This window comes from Montipora foliosa, chromosome 4 (assembly GCF_036669935.1).
Source record: "Montipora foliosa isolate CH-2021 chromosome 4, ASM3666993v2, whole genome shotgun sequence".
Taxonomy (NCBI): domain Eukaryota; kingdom Metazoa; phylum Cnidaria; class Anthozoa; order Scleractinia; family Acroporidae; genus Montipora; species Montipora foliosa.
In genome coordinates this window covers 33,051,597-33,064,096 of record NC_090872.1, presented here as the reverse complement: position 1 = coordinate 33,064,096, position 12,500 = coordinate 33,051,597, and positions in this window count along the sequence as shown.

Genomic DNA, 12,500 nt, shown 5'->3' with positions numbered 1-12,500 from the left:
TGTTTTTAAACCGTTAAAGACTGTGGCATCATCTGTTTTCAAGAAATTTGCTAAGCCAATGGCAAAGAAGGCATTAGAATCAGGGGTTTCCCATGCAGGTGATAAAATTGGTAAGGCGGCGGCAGAGAAGTCAGGAGACCTGATAATGAAAAAATTGGCAAATTTGAGAAAAGGAGCTACAACACAAAGGGCAATTGTTCCATCCTCACCCATTAAACAGCAAGATGAAAGTACTGATATGATCCTCAATAGATTGATATCAGGATCTGGAAGAAGGCGTAGAGTCGTCAAATAAATAACATGATAGGAAAATTATATAATATAATAGTATAAATGGCTTTTAGAACAAGTGAATTTTTACAAAGAAATGAGTTGGTGCGTTTCCAACTTGATGATGTAATTAGCGCCCCAGCCAATGGTCAACATCAGGAGAAAAATGGATATACATTTACAATCAATGCTTATTTCGAGGTTCAGTTTCAGGTACAAAAACTGGCTGACGGTACAGCTTATGGTGCAGATCGTATAACAGTCATTAATGGATCTCATTCATTGATTGGTCATATGACGATAAAAAGCGCTGGTAAAATTGTGTACGATACTGACAATCTTCATAAGGTTGTTTTTGTAAAAAACCTGCTAGAATATAGTGACGATTTTAGTCGCTCAGTAGCAAAGAACAGTCTTTGGTATTTAGATACAAGTCATCTGATAGCAAATGCTAATCAGAATGCAGGATTTGAGGCTAGACGACTTTTAACAACGGGGAATTCTGATGTCAATAGAATCATACCTCTCAATCGTTACAGTTTTTTTGAAGAGTTGGAGGGTAAGATGCTGGTACCAATGCAGCTTGAATTTACTTGGAAGCTACCGGATGATAGAGAACTACTTCAAAAACTTGATGCAGTTGATGATGGAAGGGTTGTCATTAACAGATTTCTACTATGGATTCCAAAATTGACACCAAAAGACAGTCTGTATGATAAGTTAATTGGTTCTTTTTTGAAACAAGATAAATGGACGTATCTCAGAGAAATGTATCAAATGTCAAGTCCTAGGAATGGTAGTGGATTATTCCAGATTTCTTCTAGTATCGACAATGTCAAAACAATTTTTGTATACCTACAACGAGCTAAAACAAGGAATGAAGCGGCAAATCCATATGAATTTGACACCTTTAATATAAATGCCGATCGTACAAATGGTAGTTATTTGACAACATGCAGATTAGAATATGGTAATGGTGTCTTTTATCCCGAAGCTGAATATGATTCTGAAAGTAAAGTAAGAATCTTCAACGATTTAATGTCTTATGCAATGAGGAAAAATGATTACAACACTGGCACACAACTCAACCTAGCGAATTACAACTCTCTATATCCTCTGATCTATTTCGATCTGTCATATCAGGCAGAGAAAGTGACAAGAGATCCCAAACAGTTGATTTTTAGGTATAAACTAAATGCTAATAGTGCTGGCGACAGTCCTTTCAGTGTACATGCGATCGTTCTATATGAAGAAACAGTGGTCATTGACAAAGTTGGAAATGAACTGGTTGTAGTGTAAAGAAGTCGATAACACCAAAAGTTGATGACTCAATGACTCTAACTGGATATTTATTAATCATATATGTTTTGTGACTGAAATTACATAACATATATTATATGACTGAACTTTACGAAATCAACGTAAGACTTTCAGATAATCAAAAAAAGAATCTGAGTAATGCTTACCATAAAAGGGAAACGATTGTTCTAAGACTAACAAATGATTCTCTTAATGGAAACGACACTCTTTATGTTCCAGCAATGGTAAAAAAAAGATTACAAAAAAATCGCAAATTCAACAAAGGAATGGATATAAAACTCGCCAAGACGAATATCAGGAAACAAGTTGGTGGAAGTCTTTTGAGTACCGTATTGTCACTTGGAATGAGAGCTCTTCCAACTATTGGTAAAACCCTTGGGTTGAGTGCTCTTGGTGGTTTAGCAGAAGCCGGAGCTAAAAAATTGATTGGATCCGGTCAACAGACTGGTGGTTTCCTTATACCCCAAGATAAAATTAATAAGCTGATAGAATATAAACATCTTTTATCGACGAAACAAAAACAGGATATATTAAATGCCCTTCAATCGGGTTCAGGTGTTCGTATAAAACCGACCAAAACACAATCAGGTGGATTTTTAGGCACTCTGTTAGCTAGCATTGGAATTCCTTTGGCTTTGGATCTTGTTAAAAAGATGACTGGAAAAGGAGCACCGAGGATAGGTATACCACCTTGGTTTAAAAATGGTACAGGAGCACCTAGAATGGGAATGCCCCCTCCATTTTACAGTTATCCACCATATGTGACTGGTAATGGTAAAAAAAAAAAAACCTCAACCAAAAAAAAAAACAGGAAAGGGACTGCTATTGGGAAAAAACTCGCCATTCAATTCAATCCCAATCATAGGAGACATATTGTGAAACCAAAATTTCACAAAAACACCCCTTTGAGTAACCACGATCTAATAAAATGGTGCAAATATTTGAATATGCCGATCAATGATGTACTGTCATGAGATGAAAATGTTCCACATAACCATAAACAGGCGTTATTCATCTACAATCTTGAACCAGCTTATATGTCAGGATCTCACTGGGTAGCCACTTATGTTAAGGATAATGTAATAAATTATTTTGATTCCTTTGGTATGCCTCCATTCCAAGAGATTGTAAATCCTGCCAAAAAGAAAAATTTGACTTTGTTGCATCAAAATAATCAGATACAAAACATACACACAACAACTTGTGGGTATTTCTGTTTATACTTTCTAAATGAAATGAATAAGGGTAATTCGTATTATGATTCATTACAAGTGTTCGACATAAATGATACAATGAAAAATGAGAGATTTATCGAACATTATTTCAAAAATATCTAACATATATATTATGAAATCATATTGTGTCAAACAAAAGAAAGTGAATGAATGTACCGACCCTTCAGGTTACAAAACAACTAAAAATGGCAGACTAACGTTCTTTTGCACTTGTGCTGAATGCGGCATTAAAAAGACCAAATTCGTTAAAAAACAGGGAAACTAAACAGCCTGTCAGAGATGGCAGGCAAAGGGATTATGTCAGATTTAGCAAACACTGGAACTGAATTGTTCCTAACAAAAGGTGTACCTTATTTAGCAAAAAAAGGAGTCGAAGTGGGAAGATATTACACTTTCGAATTGATGAGAGATCCTAATTTGCAGAAAAAAGCAATTGATTACAGTTTAAGAAAATTGAATCCTGTTTTGCATAAAGTGGGATCAGAAACTCTCGATCAATTATCCACTAAAATCAGACCTAAAAAGAAATACACAACAAACAGAAAAGATCTTGATGGTGGTGCTCTTGATATTCACAAAGCTATTGGTAAATTACCAAAACCAAAAAGCGGATGGACACTACCCGGTCATAAATACACAGGACCTTATAATGATTTGGAAAATCAACTGAAGTATGACCCAAAAACTGGTGAAATACTAGAAATATACGATATACCGACTGGCAAAACTGATGCAATAGCAATGCAACACGATGTTGATTATTCCGTCTGCAAGGATGATAGGAAATGTAAAAATAAAGCAGATAGGAAAATGGTTCAAGCTTTAGACAACGTACCGTATAATGAAAGGCAATGGGGGCATTGGTTGGCAAGAAATGTTATCAATACAAAGCAGAAACTAGGTCTTGGTGTTTCAAAAAACGGAAAAAGCCGTCGAGTAAAGAAAACTGGCAAGAAAAATTAGCAGATGAGTTACATAAACCCATAAAACGTAATTTTACTCGGCGGCGTGTAATCACAAATCATATTGATGAAATATGGGCAAGTGATCTTGTTGAAATGCAAAAATTTAGCAAATGGAATAAGGGTTACCGATATCTTTTAATGGTCATTGATGTTTTCAGTAAATACGGTTGGATTGTACCATTAAAGGATAAGAAAGGCGAATCTGTCACTGAAGCATTTAAAACAATATTCAAGGAAGGCAGAAAACCAGAATATTTATGGGTTGATAAGGGAAAGGAGTTCTATAACAAACACTTGAAAGACTTGCTTGACAAAAATGGGATACATATGTACTCCACTGAAAATGAGGAGAAATCCTCGGTGGTTGAAAGGTGGAATAGAACAATTAAATCCAAAATGTGGAAACAGTTCACTGTTCAAGGTAATACAATGTTTCTCGATATGCTACCCAAACTAGTGAAACAGTACAACAACACAAAACATTCAAGCATAAAGATGACACCTGTTGAAGCTAGCAAAAAGAGCAATGAAGGAACTGTTTTACTTTAATCTATATGGCGACACAGAAACATTGAAAACAGAAACCTAATTTAAGGTTGGTGACAAGGTTCGAATATCCAAGTATAAACGGAATGTGTTTGACAAGGGTTACACACCAAATTGGACTGAAGAAGTGTTTACAGTTTATACAAGATTCAAATACACTAATCCATAAACATACAAACTAAAAGATCTCAGAGGTGAAGATATTCAAGGAAGTTTTTATCAACCTGAATTATTAAAAGCAATACAGGATGTTTTTTCGTATTGATAAGTCATTCGGAGGGACTATAAGAAGAACCAGCTCTGGTGAAGTGGAAGGGATACAGTGATGACTTCAACAGTTGGATACCATTAAAAGATATTGAAAACATATAAAACATTTAAACTGAAGTTATGTAACATATAACTCAGTTGTACAGTTGCACACTGTGATTGCTACTTTGTAGCCAAAAAATATTCAATTGTTTCTGGCTATGTTTAAATGCAACACATTTAAAATAATATATAGTTTGTATATAAGACATAAATGGAACTCCAAAAGGCACTTACAAAAACTAACGAACTGAATGTTTGAAATCAATTGTTATGTTGACAAGAAAAATGAAATATGGTTTCGCGGAAAAGAAATAGCTTCGATACTGAATATAAAAAATACACGAAAAGCAATCATAGATCACGTTCACGAAGATGACAAAAAAACAGATGAAATTTAAAATGAAGCCCGAAAATAGGGTTGTAACGAAAAATTACCCCTTGCTGAGAGCCTTGAAAACGACATAATCAAATGCTTATCCGTCAGATGTGTATTCATCAAACGAATCTGGTTTTTTATTCCCTCATTTTTCCTCCAAACAACCCATAGCGAGAGAATTCAAACATTGGGTCACGAATAAAGTCTTGCCCTCCATAAGGAAAAAAGGATATTACGACGCAAAAAAAAGCAAAAAATTGTTGATCGAAAGTGAATATGACTTGCATTGTAAAGTAGTGTCATTTATCAGAAGCAAATATCCTGAAGAAGCTTTGATGATCGCCTGGACAATGTGATTTGACGTTAATAAACCAACAAGCAAATTCAATTCTCTGTGCATTGAATTCAAAAGCCAACAGATGTTTACAAAGTGTTTGAGAAACAACTTCACATGAAACAGATGTATGAAAGGAATAAATGCAAGTATCTGATGGAGTAATTCTTATGATGACGTAAAATTTGAAGTCGTCAAACACATGGAAGAAAGCAATAGATATGTAAAAACGCAGATCAAAACATTTAAAATAATATATAAATGTATATTATATGAACAAGTTTCCGAAAAAAATTCAATCTCAATCTCAATCTCAATCTGAATCGGAAGAATCTGAAGAATATTCTTTGTATGAAAATGAAGAATCGGAAGAATCTGAAGAACATTCCCAAGTATCTTCCCAAAGAATCTGTTTAAACGCAACACATATATAAAAAATATATAGATGATTATTATGGAAAATCAAAACGAGAAACCCAGAGGTAGACCGAGATTTATACACAGACGAAGAAAGAGAAAAACGACAAAAAAAAATTATAAATGCTTCACAAGCCTTGGTTCTGTGTTATGTGCAACAATAACGGTAAGAATTATACTCTGGCAGGAAAACATTGCCATTTGCACACAAAGAAACATTTCAAAAATCTCTAAAAGCCATCTGGAAGAGAGAAAAAGAAATTTATGATTGTCAATAAACAACTTTTTTACTATTTTTGTCATTATATTCAAGACACATCATTAACTGGATGCATTGAATAAAGGATTATCCGTTCGTTGGATGCCTTAAACGCACTTTTTATTATGCAGCATATTGATCCCATTTTTCATGGCTTCACACATTTTGGGCATATGTATTCTTTATTTTGCTATTTTTTCATAGCTTGTATATGACGTTTCTTTTTATCTTCATCAGTCAATTTAGGTCTTGCATCGGAAGATTTTTTGATAGCCTGTATATACATTGATATTTCTTTTCGTAGTCATCTGGTAATTCGTTTTGTTTTATATACTCAAATTTGTAGTGGTGGCCATCCTTCTTTGAAACACTGATTTAACATTGTTGATACCCTCACAAGCCATTTTAAAATTCCACATTTATTTGAAGATGTTGTGGAACAGAATACATGCTGTGAAAATAAAAACCTTTGGGTGGAAATGTTAATTTGCTATTACACATTTTCTGTTTCCATGATTTTTGAGAGACAAATGAATAGTCACGACACTTGGCTGATTTGTTACAATTCTCTTGCTGGGACAAGTTGTAGATAACCTTTTGATTGCCACCATATTTTCGAAACCGTGCATTGCATATAACCAGAATGAGTTTTTGGCTTTGCTGGCACCTTTTTGATTATATTTGTTACATTGCCATTTCATCTGAAGCATACAAAACCATAAACTGATGAACATCAATAATACGCATTCATTAATTCCAATCTTACTCATGATAAATAGGTCTTTATTATTTTGTCTTTAAAAGGTTTTCGGCTCTAAAAGTGACTAAAGAGATGTCACTATAGTAAGTATATATAGTATGAAAAATAATATCTCAATGTATATTATGAATAAGAGTGATCTCAAAAAAACTGAGTAAATCTGAACTGATCAAATTGCTATTGAAGCAAGATAAAAAACCAGTGCCAACACCAAGGACTTTAAAATTAAAAAAGACCTGTCCCAGCACCTCGTAAGAGTGTAAAACGAATGGTTCAAGATTACGAAAACAACATAATTCTTCCACCAATAGAGTTCAGAGACGGATACAAACCAGTTCCATTACCAAGGACTAAAAAACCAGTTCCATTACCAAGGACTATAATAGAGCAAACAGACAAAGCTTTAAAAGGGTCACAAAGTCTATGAGATAAACATCAAAATAAAAAAAGACCCACTTGTGCAACTGCAAAACACAAGAAAGGCTGTTGCGAACTATATTGAAAACATATTTAATATCAATGAAAGGACTAAAATTTCGTTGAAACGCTTAAGGTGACATTTAAAAAATGTCAAATGGAGAAATAGTGTACAAGACCGCATATTTCAACAGTCAAACTATCATAAATAACACAGAATAGACAAATCCCTTGAAGTATCAAAACAAGGCATGCTAAATAAGATTGCAGTTTGGATTTTCAGAGGGATCTGGTTGGACTGTTGAATCAGTTGAAAACCCATTATATCAATATTGTAAAATATGAACCAATGAGAGGATCATCTTATTATCAAACTACCTACAGGAACTCAGAAACAGTTCTCAAAGTTTAATAAACATAAAAAACGGTGACAATGAATGTTTTAGATGGTGCCATATTCGACACCTTAATCCTCAAGACAAGAATCCTCAAAGAATAAAAAAATCAGACAAAGAATTCATTAAAAATCTAAATTATTTAGGAATTGAATTTCCAGTGACTACCAAACAGTACAACAAAATAGAAAAACATAATGAGATCAACATCAATATATTTGGTTATGAAGAAAAACAAAAATATCCCATTTATGTATCAAAAGAAAAGTATGAAGATTGTATGAATCTGCTTCTTATAACAGAAAATGAAAACAAGCACTATGTATTAATCAAAGATTTCAACAAGTTTATGTACAATCAAACAAAGAACAAAGAGAGAAAACATTTTTGCATGCATTGTCTTCAGTGTTTCAGTTCTGAAAGAGTATTAACTGATCATAAAGAAAACTGTATCCAAGTGAACGGAACACAAGCGATTAAAATGCGAACAAAAGATGACAACATACTAAATTTCAATAATTTCCATAAACAACTACCAGTTCCATTCGTAATATATGCAGACTTCGAAGCCATAACTGAAAAAATACATGGATGTCAACCCAATAATGACAAATCATTTACTGAAGCTTATCAGAAGCATACAGACTGTGGTTATGGATACAAGGTTGTTTGTTGTTATGATGATAAATACACGAAACCAGTACAAATTTACAGAGGTGAAAAAGCCGTTTACAAATTTATGGAAGCTATGCTAGAGGAAGTTAAATATTGTAAGAAGGTTATGAAAAAAGAATTCAACAAACTATTAAGAATGACTAAAGATGATGAAGAAAAATTCCAAAAAGCTGATAAATGCCATATATGTGAGAAAGAATACAATAAAACTGATGTAAGAGTAAGAGATCACTGCCATGTGACTGGTCAGTACAGAGGATCTGCACATCAAGATTGTAACCTAAATTTCAGATTGACTGAGAAAATACCAGTTATATTTCACAATCTCCGTGGGTATGACAGCCATTTTATAATGCAAGAAATTGGTGAAATAGTCAAAGAGCATAAATATACAAATAAGAAAGGTGAAAAGTGTCAAATGAACATCAATGCAATTCCTAATAACATGGAGAAATACATGGCTTTCATGCTTGGTAATCATCTAACCTTTATTGACAGTTTCCAATTCATGAGCTCAAGTCTTGATAAACTGGTGAGCAATCTACCAAAAGAATCATTAATATATACTTCTCAAAAATTCAAAGGTAAAGAGCTTGATTTAATGAGCAAGAAGGGAGTCTACCCATATGACTTAATGGACAGCTTTGAAAAATTCAATGAAAAGCTACCACCAAAAGAAGAATTTTACAGTATATTGAATGATGAACATATAAGTGATGAAGACTATACACATGCCCAGAATGTGTGGAATACATTCTCTCTCAAAAATATGGGTGAGTATCATGACCTGTACCTTAAATCAGACATCCTTCTGTTAGCTGATGTATTCGAAAACTTCAGAAAGACCTGTCTGCAATACTACAAACTAGACCCATGTCATTATTTCACCAGTCCTGGTCTCTCCTGGGATGCAATGTTAAAAATGACTAAAATGCAATTGGAACTAATGACTGACATCGATATGTTTCAATTCATCGAAAAGGGCATGCGAGGCGGGACAAGCTACATCGCCAACCGATATGGCGAAGCTAATAATAGATACATGAAAACCTATGATGATAAGACACCCTCAAAGTACATAATGTATCTAGACGCTAACAATCTATATGGTTGGGCTATGTCACAATACCTACCAAATGGTGGTTTTAGATGGATGACAGAAAAGCAAATCAACAACATAATTTGTCTAAACACAGCGAGAACAGCAAAAAAGGATTAATATTAGAAGTAGACCTAGCATATCCAAAAGAACTACATGATTTGCATAATGACTACCCACTAGCACCTGAAAAGGTAAAAGTAACTGAAAATATGCTATCAGAATATTGCAAAAACATTGCGAAGAAACACAAAATATCGACTGGTTTAGTTCATAAATTAATACCTACATTAAGCAATAAAGAAAAATACGTACTCCATTACAGAAACCTTCAATTATACACAGATCTTGGTTTAAAAATAACTAAAGTCCATCGAGTGTTGGAGTTCAACCAGTCACCATGGTTGAAAGAATACATTGATTTCAACACAAAGAAGAGAACCAATGCCAAAAATGCTTTTGAGAAAGACTTCTTCAAGCTTATGAATAACAGTGTATTTGGAAAAACAATGGAAAATATTAGAAAGCGAGTAGATGTCAGATTAGTAACTGATGAAAACAAACTATTAAAAATGGCTGCTAAACCAACATATGTTAGTAGCAAGATCTTTAATGAAAATCTAGTGGCAGTGCATAAAATCAAAGAAACACTAACCCTAAACAGGCCGGCATATGTGGGTATGTGTATCCTAGATCTTAGTAAGACACTAATGTATGATTTTCATTATAACTATATAAAACAAAAATATGACAGCAAAGCTAAATTATTATTCACAGACACAGACAGCTTGACCTATGAAATTGAAACCAGTGATGTGTATCAAGACTTTTGGAATGATAAAGACAAATTCGACAACAGTGATTATCCACAAGATTCACAATATTTCAACACGACAAATAAAAAAGTAATCGGTAAATTCAAAGATGAAGCGGCAGGCATACCAATAACCGAATTCGTCGGATTAAGATCGAAAATGTATAGCTATATGAAAGACAACCAAAAAGGAGGAAAGACCGCTAAAGGAATCAAAAAGAATATCATAAAAAATGACATCAAACATGAAAATTATAAAGAGGTTCTATTTAATAACAAGCAAATGTATCATACAATGAAAACAATCCGAAGCAACTTACATCAACTTGGAAGCTATGAGTTGAATAAAGTGTCATTATCTTGCTTCGATGACAAGCGGTATATTCACGACAACAGTGTGACAAGTTATGCATACGGTCACTATAAAATCTAAAAGGTTGGCTGCTGACGTCACGCTATGGTGATTGTTTCCTTTTCATTTACTTATGCATGCAACTTCACAAAATAATTTCACAAATTTGAAAAGTCTCACTGAAATATTTCACAATTGTGAAGTAAAAATGTGAAGCTTGTGGTTGGTTAAAAATCATGGGGAAACCCCCTTTCTTTATTTCCGAGAATGTCATGCTTTGTGATTTTTCTAAGAAAGTCACGCATTTAAAATAACATATAGATTTCCAAAATATGAGATCAAAAATACGAGACCAAAAGTTGGAAGCCATTATATGGAAAGTAGTATGGAGTTGGGTTGGTACGAGAACATTTTTGCAAAAAATGTGATCGTACCCCCAACTCCTATACTACTTTCTTAAACACCAATTTCAGCATTGTCGGAAATTATGTTAATTTCGAAAAACAAACTCCGATTTTCGGAAAGACTAAGTCAGATGCTCGCAAAAACCAACTTCGATTTTAAAACACACAAAAATACAAAGTTTGATTTCCAGAAAAGAACTTTCACAGCTTCCTTAAGTTCCTTCACGTTTTTGACTAATTTTCACCATAAATGAAGGACACTCTAAAAGAACAGTACAGGAGAATAACGACAAAAATTGAAACAAAAAAAATATATTGGGAAAAAAAAGTCCCCCCGGCCCTGCCCCCGCGTTTTGGCTACTAGAATCTTTTCTTTTCCATCTTCTTGTGACTAGGTAAAGCATTCAATGATCTCTTACGTACAAGTCATGAAATATTTAAATAATATAACGGAAAGGCCTTTTTTTCTCTTCAAGATAACCTAAGGTAAACTGACATGATAATTTGCGGGTTTGTCTTCGATGCATGTTATGTCACTAGCTTGTTGTGAATCGCTCTCGTTGTTCTTGCAATTCTGTTCGGGCGATTAAAGTTGGGCAAGTTATTGGACTAAATGCGCCTTGAGTTTCGAGAATTAAATGTTGCTACACTTTCAGGAACAGGCTTCATGGTAGCAAATATATAAAAGCCCCTGAACAGGGTTCACGAAGGAAATATAGTTGCAATTGCAAGCTAGCCACCTTGGTCATTCTAGAGGGCTTTTCTTCCACTCGTTCGAAAATTCAAGTTTTGGCCCACAAATAAAAAGTTTATATTTAAATTTAAGAAAGATATTACAACATGTTAATTAGAAAAAAAAATTCGTTAGGTTTGAGCCATTGTAAGGTAATTTTGACGTTTTAAAAAAGTGTGACGTCATAAGTGCCATCTAATTTTAGTAACATCCTTAAAAGTTTGAAAATCAGTGTTGAAAAGATTACAGGCATTTTTGCTATACTGAAAGAATGTTTTTAAAGAAAACTCCATCTGAATCGGATAAAACGGCGCAAAGTTACGGTAAATCAGAGAATTCAAATTTCCCGCCTTAATGCCCATATATGGTCAAAATTGGGCTGTTTACACGCAAAGAACATTTAACATATTGGTACAGGAGTTAAGCCTAAAATATATAAAATCAAATTTGTAGTTCTTTTGATTTGATATTTTTGGTGCTATGACGCGTTTTTCTCATTAAAACGTCATTATGACGTCACAATGACGTTTTTCGTGACGAAAGACGCGTCATAACACCACAAATATAAAGTCACAAAAACTACAAATTTGATTTTATATATTTTAATCTTAACTTCTGTACCAATATGTTAAATGTTCTTGGCGTGTAAATAGCCTAATTTTGACCATATATGGGCATTAAGGAGGGAAATTTGAATTCTTTGATTGCTTATAAATTAAAGCCGTTTTATCCGATTGACCGGTAATCATAAAATCTCATGCGAAACATTAATATGCACTTTTTATCATTTCTTTTCTAAAATGCAAAATCCATACCA